The sequence below is a fragment of the Miscanthus floridulus genome, chromosome 1 (genome assembly GCF_019320115.1).
Source record: "Miscanthus floridulus cultivar M001 chromosome 1, ASM1932011v1, whole genome shotgun sequence".
Lineage (NCBI taxonomy): Eukaryota > Viridiplantae > Streptophyta > Magnoliopsida > Poales > Poaceae > Miscanthus > Miscanthus floridulus.
This window is the reverse complement of record NC_089580.1, coordinates 200,674,078-200,692,744: the sequence shown is the minus strand read 5'-3', so window position 1 is coordinate 200,692,744 and position 18,667 is coordinate 200,674,078.

Here is an 18,667-nt window from a genome sequence, read left to right as displayed (position 1 = left end):
GAGAATACTTGACAAAGGATGAAAGTATTTTTTGCAAGTGTTGGTTATTTGGCCGATCAAGCAAGAGTGCGGCTAGCGCTCTCCATCCGGACGCTAGCCCTCCCTCCGGACAACGGCGCCTGCCCGTCTATGTCTCACCTATTGTGCCCACCCACAAGCACGTGGGGTCCGTTCACGCCAGTGGGGGCCGGCCCACCAAGGACACCGAGGCGAGACAACAGAAAAAGACGAGGAGAGAGATGCAACACTCGATCTAGTTTTGAAACATCCAGATACAGCAATTGCAGCATACATCAGAAAACAAATGAAACATGCGTCTTAAGCACTTGCAAAAACACCTAAAAATACTTGAAACCATTGTAAAAAATACGCAACATCTAGATAAGACACTTGCACGTTATATGTGAAAATATATGGAACATCCAGATAAACACACTTGCAACATACGTCGAAAAAAACAGATGAAACAGTGAGAACAGGAGCTCGCAACATACGTATACAACCATTGCAACATGTGTAGCATCCCGGTCCACTTTTGCAACATCCGTATGAAACACTTGTAACATACCTCTGAAATATTTGAAACACTTGAAACAGACGCTTGCAACATGCAGTTTCAACGTAAACATCTCCTAGCTGCTGAGGAGAACGGAGGCTCGTCGACATGTGAAGTTCGCCGGAGACAGCGGCTCGACGGTGCTTGTAGGCAACGGCTCGACAGTGGCTGCGCGACAGGGCAGGGAGGCAGTGGCCTCACGCCGCGCTTGGCAGGGCCAGTAGCCGAGCGACGCGACTCGTAGGCGGCGGCGCGCCTGGCAGGGTCGGCACCCGCGTCGTCGCAACTCGCAGGCAGCCGAGCACCTCGTGCGGGAGTGAAGTGGAGTGGAGCGAGGCATACGAGAGTTTATTTTGTTCTTTTAGGCGAGCGGTGCATTCGGTAGTAAGTAGAGCATGGCGTCCAACATTTGGGACATCTTAACGGTAACATTAGCAGTCGTTTCCATGTTGGACTGATATCCGTACTTCTTGAGTTGCATGGCCAATAAAATAGATTTTTTTTTCAGTCTGTGACCAAAAGAGAGGTACGTAACTGTATAGGACTCCAATTCTGTGGAAGACCCGGCGACCCATATATATTATGGGGGTACGGCCGATTTATGTTCTCTAACACAATTGACACAAAACCAATCCACTATTATCAAGTTTTTATACTTTCTTCTATTTTCCGCAAACAAGCCATGAGCTACGGCGTTATTGGAGTGTCATTCTTTGTTGTTCTTGCTCGTAAAGCAGCCAGTTCGATTCTTTGCCGTAATCGAAGAAATTATCTATATCCCTTTACTAGTTTGTTCGAAAACTAGTCGTGACGCTTCTACGAAAATGAAGCAATCTACTCGTTAGCCACTCCTTTGTTGATTTTCAGCGTCAACACAACCTTCCTTTTTAAATTCCAAAAACGACGCTTGTGGAGGCGGCGGTTCGTTGCCAGGATTTTCCAAAGGTGTTGTGGCATTCATTTTGTGTTATTATTAGTGTTAGCTTCAGGGATATCCTTTGGAAACGGTAAGAATTTTATAACAAGAGTTATATAGAAATTTTATTGAAATCTAGAGTCTTAGAGCAACATCATCAGATATCTCATCTCCTCCCCTATCCTTAAATAAAATCTTAACTAGAGATTTGATTGCTTCGGCACATCTCCTATAGGATTTCCTTTCCTTAAAAACACTAAGAGAGATATCTTAAAGTCTACCTCCTCTCCCGTAAAGAAAGGAGACGACGGTGCATCTATTCGTGGGTCCCACGGTAGAACTGTCGTGGTCGGTCGCGCTCATGCCATTGCCTGACGGACGCCCGCGACTCGCACCACCGCCACCCTGCACCTAACTCCGCCGCTCGACTGTCGCTACTCCTTCGCGCCTCGTCGCCGGTGTGGGCACCTCACGCCTGTGGCCCGTGTCCCTGCTCGTCAGTGCGGCCATCTTGCGCTACTAGCCACCACGTGCCTGTGATCACTCGCAACCATCCAATTGGTGTAGGAAGGAAGAAGAAGGATGGATGTCACAGGACATGTGGGCACGACACGTAAGAATGGATAAAAAAGGGGGTGAGTTTTAAGAAATACTATGTACCTTATACGACTTTTGGCAACATGTACCTTATATAACCTTTAGAAATCACATCCAAATACACCGTTTAGTACAAGTTTTCGATTTTGCAGGCTCTTGGACTTGAGCCTAGCCGCTTCATGCAGCACCTGCATTTTGGCGGAAAAATAAAGTGAGCAAATGCTCGTTTCAAAATCGAACAAAATATTCTAGCCGGAGCACATGAGGATGACAGTGAGTAGGTGAGGCCTTGTTTAGTTCGTTCTCAAAAGTTTAGATCATATTCCATCGAATATTTGATACATGCATGAGATATTAAATATAGACTAAAAAATAACTTATCGTATAGATTACGACTACTTTACGAGACAAATCTTTTAAGCCTAATTAGCCCATAATTTGACAATAAAGTGCTACAGTAACACGTATGCTAACGATGGATTAGTTAGGCTTATTAAATTGGTCTCGCGATTTACTGATGGATCCTGTAATTTGTTTTTTTATTAGTATCCGAACGCCCCAAGCGACACTCCCATATGACATTCGATAAGACACCCCAAATAAAACCCGAGGATTGACACTTTTTTTTATCCTGAGTGCATGGACACTTGACAGTAAGCAAAAACTGAACGCTTTCCCGGACAAGAATATGCCTTGTTTCTCTCTTAAAATTTGCTTCTTATCACATTATATGTTTAGATACATGTATAGAGTATTAAATATAGACGAAAAAAATAACTAACTGCACATATTGCAACTAATTTGCGAGACGAATTTTTTAAGCCTAATTAGTTCATGATTTGATAATGTAGTGCTATAGTAAACATGTGCTAATGACAAATTAATTATGCTTAATAAATTCGTCTCACCGATTATCGAGAACTTATATAATTTATTTTATTATTATTGTTCGAATACTTCTGTATAACGTGACATCTGACGTGATATTTCTAAACTTTACGCACCTCGTTGTGGTACAGTACGTTCCTCAGCTTAGGCCCTGTTTGGTTGGGCTTTTGGCCCCAAAAGCCAAAAGCCCAACCAAAGGGGCTGTTTTTGGAGGGTGCTTTTTCAGAAGCAGCTGCTTTTCCGTAGTTCATTTTTGAAAGCTGGGTTAACCCTGCTTTTGGCTTTTGGCTTTCTGCTTTTCGAAATTGGTGGAATAAAAAGCTCTTCCATAGTTGTTTCAAGAGAGATAAAGATAAAAGGTATATTTTATACTTGTTTAACCAAATAGCTTTCAGTTTTTCTACAGCTCACAGCCCATAGCAGCTTTTCCACAGCTCACAACCCACAATAGCTTTTTTCTACAGCCACAGCTCAACCAAACAGGGCCTTAGCCTGCCTGCAGGAGAGAGTGCATGGGAGTGAACGCTTCCTGCCTGCCCTTTACTTTCCTTCGTCTCTGACAAGCAGTCAAGCGCGTGGAGTCGGAGTAGGAGTTTATGGGCACCCCGACAAGGGATCCTCTGTCCGGGAATCCTCTGTACCAGCTCGGGTCAGGAATCGATCACGTGCGTCTCGCCCCCAACACCAACCATCGGTCCTATAGGTCGACTCCATGCCTCGACATCAAAGAACGCCAGGCAAAAAAAAATGCCCCGAGATGAGCGCATCAAAGAACGCATATCGCCTCTATACCACAGAAAGAAATAAATAGATAAAGTCACCACTGAACACGCACGCTCACCCTAACGGCTTGTTTGGTTGCGGGTAATTAAAAGCTGAGAATGGAAGTTTAAAAATATTTTGTTTGTTTCGTAGGAACGAGAGTTTTGGTGAAAAAAGGAGAGGGGTTTAGAGGACCAATTTTCACTAATCAATTCTCTAGAGAAGGGTGGAAATTGGATGGGAGTTGTGTTCTTAATAAAAGAAAAATAGACCCTTACCGTTCATCATAATTTGCCTTTTAATTTCTCCCTCAAAACCCCTATATCAAATAGGGGATATGAATTTCCTCTTCAATTCCCTTTGTTATTTCCCTCCACGAACCAAACAAAAAATCGAAACTAAAAGTCAATTTTTCACCTTAATTCCCTCTATATCAACTCACACCGCTAATTTTTATACCTCTTTTCACGTAGTTGCCAAACACACCCTAAACAAATACACACACGCCTCCGATCCATAAAAATCTAAGTTGGGCCAAGATATTTTAAAATTAATCAACATATTACTCTTGAACATCATTAAATCCTGGATAAATTTTAATATATATATATACGCACCTACATCAAATCAAAGAACTGAACTTATTCGCTATTATAGTAACTATATATTCTACCACGAGAAACCTATTCACCTAAGACACGCTCAGTTCACTATAGTCATAAATGTTGATGTTTTATATACTACTAGGCGGAGGAAGTGATTTTTTATCTCAAGCAAATAATAGATGCTTGCAAAAGCATCATCTATGAAAGAGGCCCCAAATCTCGTGCCAGGGAACATTCGATTAACAGTGGACGAAGGCAAGTTGACATTAGCATTAGGTTCCGCGACCGCGAGTCGCACAAAAGAACATTCGGGGGTCCAAACTTATATAAATAAAGAAAGGGAAAACTTCATAGTTTATGTCCTCTTCATTCGACACAGTTTGCCATAATACCCTCAATTCAGATGCAACGCAACAAAACACAAAAAAAATTCAAAGATATACAAGGACAGAGGGAAAAAAATTAAGCTCTGATTTTTTTTCTGTCTTAAGTTTCAACAGTTTATTCATGCATCCCAAAGGAGCACAGATACCTGTTTTTGTGTTATTTTCTACAATTTATTTAAATGCATCGCAAAGGTGCACAGATTGTATTGTAGGGCCTCTTTGATTGAACACATCTTTGATTGTAACTGATTATGGTGGGACAGCGGAATAAAAATAGGTAAGAAATCATTACATGGTAATTCTAGTGTGGATTGAATAGAGAGCAGTGAGAAGCGGAGTTTTTTTACCTCAAAGTATGAATGGACAATTAGATTTTGTTTTCTCTCAACTAAAATATATGCGGATGTTTGTTGTTTCGCAGAGGATGAGTGATTCTCATGGAAAAACTGCTCCAATAAGAACGGGTACGTACTTGTCGGTGCGAAAAGTGACCAACTAGTAAATATTTGTCGTTTTACCGTATGTTGTGATTGGATGTGACCTAGCACTCAATGACATAGGGTTTATACTGGTTCAGGCAACGTGTCCTACGTCTAATTTGAGTCGGTCGGTGACCTTTATTCCTAAGTCTAGGTGCTCGAAGTTTGCTGTGGGGTTACAAACGAGAGAAAGTAAGATGGAGGTATCAGAGGTCCGGTCGGACTCCGAACCAAAGGGCTAAGAGTGATGGGAGCTCTGACATGCGCTAAGTGTTCGAGTGTATACTCTGTGTAGCTTTAGAATGTCTAAAGCTAGCAGAGAGTGAGTCGGAACGATTCGTGTGGTGTCTGTTGTTCATCGAATCGATCCCTCTTTGGGGAGAGGATGCATCCCCTTTTATAGATGAAGGGGACGACCTTACAAGTGAGAGAGAGGGAGTGTATGCTACCTAGTCTTGTTGCCCACGCCGTCAAGTACGAGACGGTTTGTCGGTGCCTACAATACTGTTGACGTCCTAATGCGTGTGGTTGGTTCCATCGTGTTCTTCTAGTATGGCAAATGTCGGCGCCTACCATACTATAGGATAAATGTCGGCGCCCATAACACTGTTTATGTTCTGACATGTCTGGAAGGTTGCAGAGCACCCTTCTGACGTGACCTGATGGTACTGTTCAGCAGGCGTGTTGGGCCAAGCTTTTTGCTGGAAAACAGGTACATGAGGGACTCCGAGTTTATGAACCCGGCAGGAGCCACCGAGCCGCCGAGCCCCCGAGCGATTCGGGTAGAATCGTCTGGGGGATTTTTTGTTTTCACAGCAGGTGCGCGTGAGCGTACCCGCGGGTGTAGCCCCCGAGCCCCGGGCGATTCAGGTAGAATCGTCTGGGGTTTTTTATTTTGCCAGCGGGGGAATTTTTCGTTTTGATAGCAGGTGCACGCGAGCGCAACCGCGGGTGTAGCCCCCGAGCCCCCGGTCAATTTGGATAGAATCGTCTGGGGGCTTTCGTTTTGCCAGTGGGGGAATTTTTTGTTTTGATAGCGGGTGCGTGTGAGCGCACCCGCGGGTGTAGCCCCCCGAGCCAGCGTCTGACTGGTGAGTCGATTGGAGGTTGAGCATCTTGGTGCTCTTTCCTGGGACCGTGGACTGCCATTCGGGGCATTTTCACCCATGATTGTCCTGCCCACGACCTACGCGGTCAGTTGTTTTCTCGAGTTGGTGTCCGGCGACCTGAGTCCTTAAGCCCCGTTTGGGCTCGATAGGGGTGGGTCTAGTTCCATGTGTTACCCCGTCTGTGGTTTCCACAACCGGAGGGGCTGAGCTAACATCGCTTGCCTCGATGGCTCGAGCGACTCGCTCGGTGAGCTCGCTAACGGGTACGTTCGAGTGAAATCCGGGTCCGTCGTTCGTGATAGGGTCGGCATAGCCCTCATATGGTATTCCACCACTCCTTAACCCGTGTCCCGGTAGATGCCTAGGTCATTCTAGAGACCGACTCAGGTGGCGCACTAGTCTCCTCTCGATGGAGATTCTGTGGGCATGGCTCGAGGTTAGGATCAAACGAGAAGGTTGAGATGACCCTGTCTACTTCTGAGCAGATTGTGCGAGGGCCACTGGGGCTCATCTACATTTTTCTCCCCTGGCTCTATTTAACGTGAGGTGGCCTCAAGCCCTTCGTGAGCCTACCTTCGAACCTCGGTCGGTCGTTGCTTATGTTGAATGAGGCAACTACCGCCTCGTGACGCAACACAAAGCGTTGTGATGCATTAATTTGCATATGCGATGCTTTGGATGTATGGGATGAATGAATGATGGTATGAATGCGTGTGTGAATACGTTATATGCAAATGAATGATCATGCATCAGAAAATAAAGTAAGACGGTTTGGTAAAGTTACCTTGATGACTCGAGTGACAGGCTTTGAGGAGTTTTTATCGGATATGTCCAAATGGGATCCACGTTCGTCGTTCGTGACGAAGTCGGCTTGGCCCACATGGGGCGTCCCTCTGCTCCTTACCTGTCTCTTGGCATTCGCCTAAGCCATCCGATCGACTTAGGAAGCCCGTTGGTTTCTCCTTGGTGATCCCGTTGTTGGGCCCTTACAAGTCCTGTCTGGGAAGGCGGAGGGCCACCTACGTGCGGTTGCGCCTTGTTTCCTGTGCCTAGTGTGTGGTAGTGGTGGGCCATGCCTAGGCCATGTCCCATCTAACTAGGTGCCATCTTATCGGGCAGGGTGCATCCCATCAGTCAGGATGCGTCCCATTGCATTCCCATCTACATTGAATATGGGAAGGAAGAGGGTTTTTTGCCCCAATCCTTTGCCTTTCTCCAACTGTTGTGTCCCCCTCCTTAAATAGGGGAAGGAAGAGGATTTTTATCCCGTTCCTATGTCTATTCTCCAACTGCTACCTCTCCTCCTTTCTTCTCGCCAAGTGCATTCGTGCGCCATGGTGGTTCCTAAGTGAGAGAGGGTAAAGCGAGGGAGAGGAAAACTCATAGATCCATTTCATGAATCTAGAGCGCCATATTGAGCTGGAGGCCATCTACTGTAGATGAGGCGGTGCTGGTCACCTTCGCTGAGAAGGGGCTGCTCCTGCCGAAGGAGGTGGCACACTAGGGGACTCCTGCGGGGGAGGCTTTTCCATGACCTCGGGCCGACGAGGTTGTCTCCTTCCTCGCCTGCCATGAGCGCGTGCTAGGATATCCTACGCACTAGTTCTTATGCGTGCTCCTCAATGAGTGGGGTCTAGAGCTGCAGCACCTCAATCCAACCGGGGTGTTGCACGTCGCTGGCTTTGTGACCATCTGTGAGGCCTTCCTCGGGATGGAGCCACACGTGGACTTCTTCCGATGGATCTTCACTAGACGAGCTTTGTCAGAGGGGAAGCCACCTAGGACCACGCTGGTTGGGGGCTTTGCCCTATAGAAGAAGCCAAGTTCGTCGGGCTCCTACCCCACGTACACCCCCTGTGACTCCAATTAGGGTGGCATGGGGAGTGGTTCTACATCAGGAACCCGGTGGAGGCGCCATTCCCACCATTCATCGGTAGAAGGCCAAAGAGGTGGGAGAGCTGGTCGTGGGGCCCCTCCAGCTAGTAGAATAAGCTAGGGATCATTGAGGCGGAGCTCTAGAAGCTATTGCAACACAGCCTCGATGGCTATGGGAGTTCCACACCTTCTTCCACCATCGGGTTGCCCTGCTGGCAGAAAGGACATGACCAATGTGGCTCGGCAAGCTACCCTGAAGGAGGCGATGGTCATGAAGAAGAAGAAGTGAGCTAAGAAGGCTCGGAGGAAGCACAGGAAGGAGATGGAGATCGCCCGGTGGGTGCAAGCCAGGGAAAATAGGAGCGACGTGGAGGCGGAGCTCAAGTCGGAGGAACCCACGGAGATGGGTGGCGATGGGAGCTCTTCCAAGGATGGAGGAGGCCAGAGCATCATCGTGACTTTAGTAGAGCATCATGAGCCTATGGCCATGTCTACCGATGGTGGGTGGGAGGCAGAGAGGCACAACGATGCTCTCGCACCAAGGAAGCAAGCCACAAGCTCAGACACCGTCGATGAGCGAGAGGCAAAGCGAACGCGGTTGCCGCGCCCTTTAGAGGCATCGTTGGCCTTGTCCCCACATGCTCCGACGTGGTGGGGTAGGCCGAGCGGTCAAAGGAGCGGGCTCGCACCCCCGTGTCTTTAGGGTCAGCATGTGTGCATGACCCATAATGGGGGGACGCCCCGCGCAGCTGCTCTGGTGGGCGTGCCTCGAGCCTACGGTCACGGCGACTCATGGGCCGATCGGGAGCCGACGGGGTTGACTCCCCCCTGATCGAAGTGAGGGGGCATTGCTCACAGCCTATGAGCAGCCCTCATCCAGCGGGCCCATTGCCGGTGGGTCAGGGCATCAAAGCCCTACCGCTTACATCCCAGTATACATTCTTTGTTTTTTCGATCTCATAGTTTGAGTTTTTTTAGCACGACTAACCTATACCTTTTGACAGCGGCCAGACACTGATGGGACTGAGCATCGCCCTACCTCCCATGCAGGAGGAGTGGAGACCCAGCTTGTAGCGCATCACGATGAGCAGTGGGGAGAGTAGGGTGGTGGTGGTGCGACCTTCCCCTCAGGGGGTTGCACCCTCCCAACGATCGTGGGCTTGGCGGCAGCGGCAGCGACAGTGTTGGCAATGATCCCGGTGGTGATGGCAGAGGCTGGGTCGATGGTGACCCTTGTGACCCCTCCCCCAATAGTCATGGTGGAAGAGAGGAGGGAGTCTGGGCTCCCTGCCTCGCCTAGTGGAGGGACGCACGGCTCGCCCTCCTGGTCAGAGATGTCAGGGATAGGAGGAGACATGGCCAGGCCAGAGGCAGAACGATGGCCGGTGGGCTATGAGGTTGAGGAGGTGGAGATCCCCTGCTCCGGTGAGGTGGGTGCTAGGGTGGAGCCACCGGCCATCCCACCATTGCGGGAGTTGGCAGTGGTCCGGTCATTGGCTGGACCTTCTAGCAGGTCAGGGGTGACCCGTGAGCTAGTGTGGCCTTGCCCCGGTGACCCAAGGAAGGCTAGGTTCATCCTTTGGGATGAGGAGGTGTAGCTCTAGGATGTTCTTGGGGGTAGTGGACTCGCGATTGAGTGTGATGTCACCCAAACTAGGGCAAGGCTCGAGGAGGCCTTGGAGCAGGTCAAGGTCGTCCATCAGGCAGTTATGGTCGACCTGCCCCATGTCATAGAGGTAAGTTTTCTATGTTCATCCTTGACTCCTTGGTCTTTCGTTGGTTGCCTCAGCATGCTTGCTTCTCGTTTTGTAGGGTCTAGAGGAGATGTCGAGCAGCAAGTCCCATTTCCTTCGGGAAGAGCATGCTCGGATGGAGCAGGAGGCCGTAGTGTCATGGTAGGTCACTAAGCTAGAGCACCAGCTAGAGTCCGCCCACCATGAGTCCTAAGACCAGGTGGCCGAGATGATGGAAGCACGGGCGGTGGAACTACTCACGGTGGAGCAGCCGACTGCCGCTGAGCGAGGACTTGGCGCAATGAAGGTCCACTAGGCAGAGACCGAGGCAGCACTCTAGATATCCCTAGTGGAGACTGAGGTGGTGCTCTAGGAGTCCCTAGAGGATCTGGAGTCAGAGCGGAAGGCCTGGTTGGAGGTTGACTAGGAAGTGCTCGTGCTCTAGGGCTAGGTGCTTGGGACGGAGGAGTCGAATGCTCGGCTAAGTGAGCAGGTGACTTGGTAGGAGGAAGGACTCTCCATCCTCGAGAACACCTGCCTCGGTATGTACCTATTTCTGCTCTTGGTTGATGTCTTGGTTTTTCCTTTCCCTTGCATCTGAGCTTGTCATCCTTCTTCTAGAACTAGGCGGAAGGGTAGGGTCACTGGAGCAGGACCTAGAGATGACCAAGGCGATGATTGGTCAGAATGCGGAGGTGCTGGCCAAGTCCCTTGAAGAGCAACATGCTCTCGAGGGGGAGCTCGACTAGGTCTATAATGTCACCTAGGTCATCGTCTCGGAGGTGTTCGGGTCGGCGTCGAGCACCAACATGCCCGCTATCCAACTGGCAGAGGTCCCGGATGAAGTTCGGGCGCTTATCTCCAATGAGATATTCTATGGGATGTCGGAGGTGCTGACATCGGTGGCGATGCACCACCCGGACCTAGACTTTGCCGCCATCTGCAGCGGGTACACCGATGGCTAGAGCCTGAATGCCATCCATGCACTTGGGGAGAGCTTATTGCTATGCACACAGATGGTGGCTGAGCAAGTCTCCACGTAGTGGGTGATGGATGCTCGCCACGCCAGCGTAGCGAAAGGTGCGCGTCCAAAAGACGTCGTCCAGCCTGCGGATGGAGTGGAGCCTAGGTCAGAAGCGAACGTCATCCCGCCTCCAACCGAGCCAAACGTCATCCCATCGGAGACCGAGTAGCCCTTATCTTTGTCGGTCGAGCTGATAGCCTATGCCACCGAGCAGCCGCAATAGTATTTCGAGTAGAAAAAACAGTCAATATATGTAAGGGATAAGTTCATGGGGAAGCCCCTGTGTAAACATTTTTGTATCCATGAATACATCAACTTCATTTTGTAATGGAATCACTTCGTAAGAGGAAGCTTGTCCCATACGTTCCTTATTTTTACCCTAGCATAACTTTGTTTTTTATTCTTTCTTTTTTGCACCTACCCGTTTGAACCGTAGGCTGCAACCTTAAGAACCCAGGCCTGACTCGCGAGGCTCAGCTACTCGTAACCATAGGTCGTGGTGGGGTGTGATCGGTTGGAATGTTTAAAGCAAAGTTACGTAAGGTAATTAAAAGAACGAACTATCCATTCGTTCAGGTAAAAAGGTATTTACCATATGATAGTAAAAAAGAGATGTGGTATCGCACCCCCATGGAGCCCCCGAGCGACTCGGGCTGAAAGTGTTCAGGCCAGGGTGCTTTGTAGGAGCAAATGTTGAATGAAAGAAAGCGGTAAGACCGAATTTTTAGGGGAAGAAATGACGTAACTATTCAATGTTCCAAGTGTTGGTGAGAACATTATTGTTGTCGTCCTTCAGTTGATAGGCACCTGGTCGGATCACCTTGATCACTATATAGGGTCCTTCCCATGGTGGAGAGAGTTTGTGTTTCTCCTTGGTTGATTGAGTCCATCAAAGCACAAGGTCTCTGACCTCGAGGATTCTCCCTCTGATTTGTCTTTTGTTTTACCTATGGAGAGTTTGCTGGTAGCAAGCGGAGCGAATGACGGTTGTCTCATGGGCCTCCTTGAGTAGGTCAATAGTGGCTTGTTGAGCCTACATGGCTCGGTCACGGTCGAAGGCCTTCACTCTTGGGACACCATGGTCGAGGTTAGAGTGCATCACTGCTTCAGCTCCGTAGGCCATGAAGAAGGGTGTGAACCCTATGGATCGGTTTAGGGTCATTCTCAGGCTCTAGAGGATTGTTGGGACCTCTATAACCCATCTCCTAGCATACTTGTTGAGTCGATCGAAGATGCGTGGCTTGAGTCCTTGGAGGACCATGCCATTGGCTCGATCGACCTGACCATTAGTACGCGGATGTCTGACTGAGGCCTAGTGGATCCTGATGACGTATTCATCACTGAAGTCCAGGAACTTCTTCCCAGTGAAGTTAGTTCCATGGTCAGTGATGATACAACTAGGAACACCGAACCGATAGATGATGTCGAGAAAGAATTTGACCGCCTCTTCTGAGCAAATGTTGGTGATGGGCTTAGCCTCTATCTACTTAGTGAATTTGTCGACCACTACAAGTAGGTGAGTGAAGCCGCCTAGGCCTTTTTTGAGGGGTCCTATCATATCGAGGCCCCAGACCACGAACGGCTAGGTGATAGGGATGGTTTGAAGCTCCTGTGCCAGCAAGTGTGTTTGCTGAGCGTAGAACTAGTATCCCTCACACCTATGGATGACCTCCTCTGCATCTCGTAGTGCGGTGGGCTAGTAAAAACCATAGCGAAAGGCTTTTCTGACTAGCGATGTCGGATACCGCGAGAAGGGGTACCCTAAGCAAGAACCAAAAAACGACTGCTTAGACTTCGTAAAGATCGAAACCAGCTAACAATCACTGACCTCGGGCGACCTCTCACCAAAGGCCTCGGCCAATTCTCCGTATCGCTCGAGGCCCCCTCACCGCTGGCCTCGGGCGATCCCCCACCGAAGGCCTCGCCCGACCCCCTCTCGTCGCAGGCCTCGGCCGGGTCACCGACCCTCCGCCTCACGCGAGGTGGGCTCGGCAACACTCCGCTGCCTCTTTCTTCACCTGTCCCTCTGACCAAACGTCGCGTCGCATTAACTCAGCCAACTGCTGCCACTGACATCGGCCACATGCTCAGCATAGTACAGCGGAATGGCCGACGGGACGAGGGGCGGGACTGGACAGGGGTTACCCGCCACCGTGCCCACCGCTATGCACATGGTTGACGCCCATGCCTCACTATGTTGCCAACTCCTACTCCGAGAACAACGTGGCGTGGGGAGCCACGACCGGGATACTATGGCCTTGGAGTCGGTACCCAGGACCAATAATTACCTCCAAAGCCTCGGCAGTTTGCTTCAGGGGCTCGGCAGCCTGGGGATCCATGTCCGCCGAGCCCCCACGATGGCTCGGCCTCAGCATCTGCAGAGCCTTGGCCCCCTACGACGTCATCGCACGATGACCGGCACGTCGCCCGCCATGCCCTGCCTCAAGCTGTACTAGAGCCCCACGACGTACAAGATCAAGTATGACCGGCGCGTCACTTCTGCACGACAAGGACGGGGCCACTCCATTGACCATACCACAACAATGGCCGGCTACAGGGCTCGGACATGCCATCCCCACTTATCAGACGCTATGTAGCAACATATGTACATCCTGGTTCTCCCTTAGAGTATAAAAGGGAGGGGCCAGGGCCATTTCTAGGAGAGAGGAGAACGACGAGCAGAAAGAGGAACTCACCAATAGAACCACACACTTCTACGCTGCTTGAGAACAACGCCTCAAGCAGCCCGCACGACCCCTGGCTGAGACCTGGGGCTAGCTCCCTCTCTCACCTAGCTTGTAACCCCCTACTACGAGCACTCTAGTGCAAGGAATACAAGATCGATCTCTCAGACTGGACGTAGGGCGTTGATTGCCTGAACCAGTACAAACCTTGTGTCTCTTTGCATCACCATCAGGGATTAGGGGCATGCAGCACAAATTCACTCGTTGGTTAAGGACCCCCCCGGTCCAAAACACCGACAGTTGGCGCGCCAGGTAGGGGCTCGCTGTGTGTTAGCTTCATCGTCCCAACAAGTTTCGGATGGCAGACCCTGTACGACCATTACATCTTGGCACGGTGGTATGGTTCAGGAGCCTAGAGTTCATGTCTCTAGGATGTGGATATGATATGATACTCCTCGCACCCCGAGCTCCACAGCCCGACGACGTTACCACAGACCCGTAGCCTAGGCGCAGGCAGCGTCCGGGCCGCGGCTCCCATAGCACTCGCCAGGCGCGACACGAGCGGGAACGCTCCGACACCATGCAAGCTTAGGGCGACGCGCCGCGCTTCGCCGGTATCCCTTGCCCAGCTGTTGGTGCAGAGTCCCTGGTCGGGGACTTATCTAACCTGAGCTTGGGCAAGGAAAAGATTCCGGCGACGCACGGCGACGCCTCGTCATCAAGCTCTGTCCCGCCACCTCCTGAGGGGCCAGCCCTGGCGGAGCGGCGCCCGGCAGTAGCACCATCCCTATACCCCTTCGAGTTGATAAACACTGTCGCCGCCTTCGCTTCCGCCTACGCTTCCAAGCACGCAGAGCCCTCAGAACTCCACCAACGTTTCGCTCTCGACTTCTCCCCCGCAACATCGACGCACGCCCACGCCGACTCCTCGGAAGAAGACGAGATGTGGGCTAGAGCAGACTTCTCCAGTCTTTGTGACCCTGAAGCCATGCGCCGCTTCATGACTACAAGCGACTACTGCTTCGGCTACTCCGACTCCGACAACGAAGGGACTTACGATCCGTCTCATGAGTGCTTCCACGTCGGGCTTGGGATGCCAAGGGTGGGCGAAGAGGACGAGAGGATAGGCAACCCTTCCCCGCCCCCGCCAGGGGCGGGCGATGCCACACCTCCGCGTCTCGAAGCCCCGGCAGCACGGAACGAGAATCTCGTCCGCGGGGAGCATCGATGCCCAGGCCTAGAGCAGCTCCACGAGCTTCAATCCAAGGTCGAGCAAGATCGACTCCTCCTACAACAGCTTCGGGACACTCTCGAGCAGGAGCAGCAAGGGCGTGGTGAGGGCGGAGGAGCCCGATGGAGGGCCCGCGATGTCCATCACCGCATCAACGACAACGAGGGGGGTGAGCCACCCCCAATCTTTAATCGCGCTAGCAAGAATGTCACAGCAGTTGCGATGCTGGTCCAAGCAATGCCCGAGCCCTCCACCACCGAGGGGCGACAGGTCCGCGGAGAGCTCCACGACCTCCTCGAGACCGCTACGGTGCAGCAGGCCAAAAGTTCCGCCTCCCGCCGGTGCGGAGGCACTTTGGAGCAACCCACGACGCAACCTCGCCGGGGCCAGGGTGCCTTGGTCCGTCCTGAGCCCGCTCGCGCGCCGACGGCCAATGGGACCCCCTCGGTGCATGATCGACCTAGAGACCAACGCGAGGCACAAGGTGACCACGAAGTAGTTGGTAGGCGACGGCGCCACGACGATGGAGCCGGCCGGGGCTACCACCCACACCGAGGCGGCCGCTACGATGGCGAAGAGGACCGTAGTCCTTCTCCCGAGCCACCTGGCCCTCGGGTCTTTAGTAGAGCCATCCGCAACGCTCACTTCCCAGCCTAGTTCCGGCAACATGCCAACCTCACAAAGTATAGCGGCGAGACGAACCCCGAGCTATTGCTAGCCGATTATCGCCTGCCTTGTCAGCTAGGTGGTGCGGACGATGACCTGCTCATCATCCGCAACCTCCCTTTGTTCTTGTCAGACTCAGTGAGAGCCTGGCTCGAACACCTTCCCCCCGCACAGATCCACGACTAGCACAACTTGGTGAGGGTCTTTGTCAGAAATTTCCAGGGCACCTACGTGCGCCCCGGGAACTCCTGGGACCTCAAAGGTTGCTGCTAGAAGCCGGACAAATCTCTTCGAGATTTCATCCGGTGCTTCTCCAAGAAATGCACCGAGTTGCCCCACGTCGGTGACTCGGAAATCATCCAAGCATTCCTCTCTGGCACCTCCTGCCGAGACTTGGTCCGAGAATTGGGCTGGAACGTACCAACCACAGCGGCCGCACTCCTCGACATCGCCACCAACTTCGCCTCGGGCGAAGAGGCGGTCGGGGCCATCTTCCCCAACAACGACGCCAAGGGGAAGCAGAAGGATGAGGCCCCCGAGGCCTCGCCCACCCGTGTCCCCAAGAGAAAGAAGAAGGGTCGCCCAGGGAAGCAGGAGGTCCTCGAGGCCGGCCATGTCGCCGCAGCAGATCGCAGGAATCCCCGAGGCCCCCGGGGCCCCGGGCTATTTGACAACATGCTTAAGAAGCCCTGTCCTTATCATCAAGGTCTGGTGAAGCATGCCCTCGAGGAGTGCACCATGCTCCGGCGTTACTACGCCAGGCTTGGGCTCCCCGACGACGATGACGCCAGGAAAAGGGGCGCCGGCGAGAGGGACGGCGACAAAGATGATGGGTTCCCCAAGGTACGCAACGCCTTCATGATCTTCGACGGACCCTCGGCATGCCTTATGGCGCGCCAGCGAAAGAGGGAACCCCGGGAGGTCTTCTCGGTCAAGGTGGCCACCCCCCGGTACCTCGATTGGTCTCGGGAGGCAATCACCTTTGATCGGGATGACCACCCCGATTATGTTCCAAACCCCGGGCAGTACCCGCTTGTCGTCGTCCCAATCATCGGCAACACCTAGCTTACCAAAGTGCTCATGGACAGAGGCAGCGGCCTCAACATCCTCTACGTCAACACTCTGGAGCTCCTGGAGCTTGACTAGTCACGGCTCCGAGGCGGTTCCGCGCCCTTCCACGGCGTCATGCCAGGAAAGCGCACACGACCCCTCGGGCGCATCGACTTACCTGTCTGCTTTGGCACTCCCTCCAACTACCGCAAGGAGGTCCTCACCTTCGAGGTGGTTGGATTCAAGGGGGCTTACCATGCCATCTTGGGGCGCCCATGCTACGCCAAGTTCATGGCAGTCCCCAACTACACCTACCTCAAGCTCAAGATGCCAGGCCCTAACGGCATCATCACCGTCAGCTCCACGTACGAACATGCATACGACTGCGACGTCGAGTGCATCGAGTACGCCGAGGCCATCGTGGAGGCCAAGACCCTCATCGCCGATCTCGGCCAGTTTGGTAGCGAGGTTCCCGACGCCAAGCGGCGCGTCAGGACCTTCGAGCCTATGGAGGCCGTCAAGCTCATCCCTGTCGATCCCACCATCCCCAACGGCCGAGGACTGAAGATCAGCGCCACCCTCGACAGCAAATAGGAGGCCGTGCTCGTCGACTTTCTCCGTGCGAACGTCGATATGTTCGCGTGGAGTCCCTCGGACATGCCGAGCATACCAAGGGAGGTCGCCGAGCACGCCTTAGATATCTGGGTGGGCTCTAGGCCGGTGAAGCAGCGCCTGCGCCGGTTCGACGAGGAGAAGCGCAGGGCCATCGGCGAAGAAGTGCAGAAGCTCATGGCAGCCGGGTTCATCAAGGAAGTATTTCATCCAGAGTGGTTGGCTAACCCTGTATTAGTCAGGAAGAAAAGTGGCAAGTGGAGGATGTGCGTGAACTACACCGGTCTAAATAAAGCGTGCCCGAAGGTCCCATTCCCACTACCACGAATTGACCAAATCGTCGACTCCACTGCAGGATGCGAAACCCTCTCCTTCCTTGATGCATATTCCGGTTACCACCAAATCAAGATGAAAGAGTCCGACTAGCTCGCGACTTCTTTCATCACTCCATTCGGCATGTACTGCTACATAACCATGCCGTTCGGCCTCAGAAACGCAGGGGCTACTTACCAGCGGTGCATGATCCTAGTCTTTGGTGAACACATCGGGCGAACCGTCAAGGCCTACGTGGATGACATCGTAGTCAAGTCCAGTAAGGCCGGTGATCTCGTCGATGACTTGGAGGTTGCCTTCACATGCCTCAGAGAGAAGGGCATCAAGCTCAACCCCGAGAAGTGTGTCTTCGGGGTTCCCCGAGGCATGCTCTTGGGATTCATAGTCTCGGAACGTGGCATCAAGGCCAACCCGGAGAAGGTCTCGGCCGTGACCAACATGGGCCCAATCCGAGACCTCAAAGGGGTACAGAGGGTCATGGGATGCCTTGTGGCCCTAAGCCGTTTCATCTCGCGCCTCGGCAAAAAAGGCCTACCCCTGTACCGCCTCTTGAGAAAGTCCGAGCGCTTTTCTTGGACCACCGAGGCCGAGGAAGCCCTCGCTAGGCTAAAAGCACCGCTCACCAACCCCCCCGTCCTGGTTCCGCCCACCGAGGGCGAGCACCTCTTACTCTACGTCACCGCGATGACCCAAGTGGTCAGCGCGACCGTAGTAGTCGAGAGGCAGGAGAAGGGACATGCTTTACCCATCCAACGACCTGTCTACTTCATCAGCGAAGTGCTCTCCGAGACTAAGACGTGTTACCCCCACATCCAGAAGCTAGTTTATGCCGTAGTCTTGGCTCGACGCAAGCTGCGTCACTACTTCGAGTCCCACCCGGTGACCGTGGTGTTGTCTTTTCCTCTAGGAGAGATAATCCGAAACCGGGAGGCCTCGGGTAGAATAGCCAAGTGGGCTGTCGAACTCATGGGGGAAGCTTTGTCTTTCGCACCTCGGAAAGCGATCAAATCACAGGTCCTGGCTGACTTTGTAGCCAAGTGGACCGACACACAGCTACCACCCGCTCAGATCCAATCAGAATGCTGGACCATGTACTTCGACGGGTCTCTAATGAAGACTAGGGCTGGCGCGGGCCTGCTCCTGGTCTCGCCCCTCGGAGTA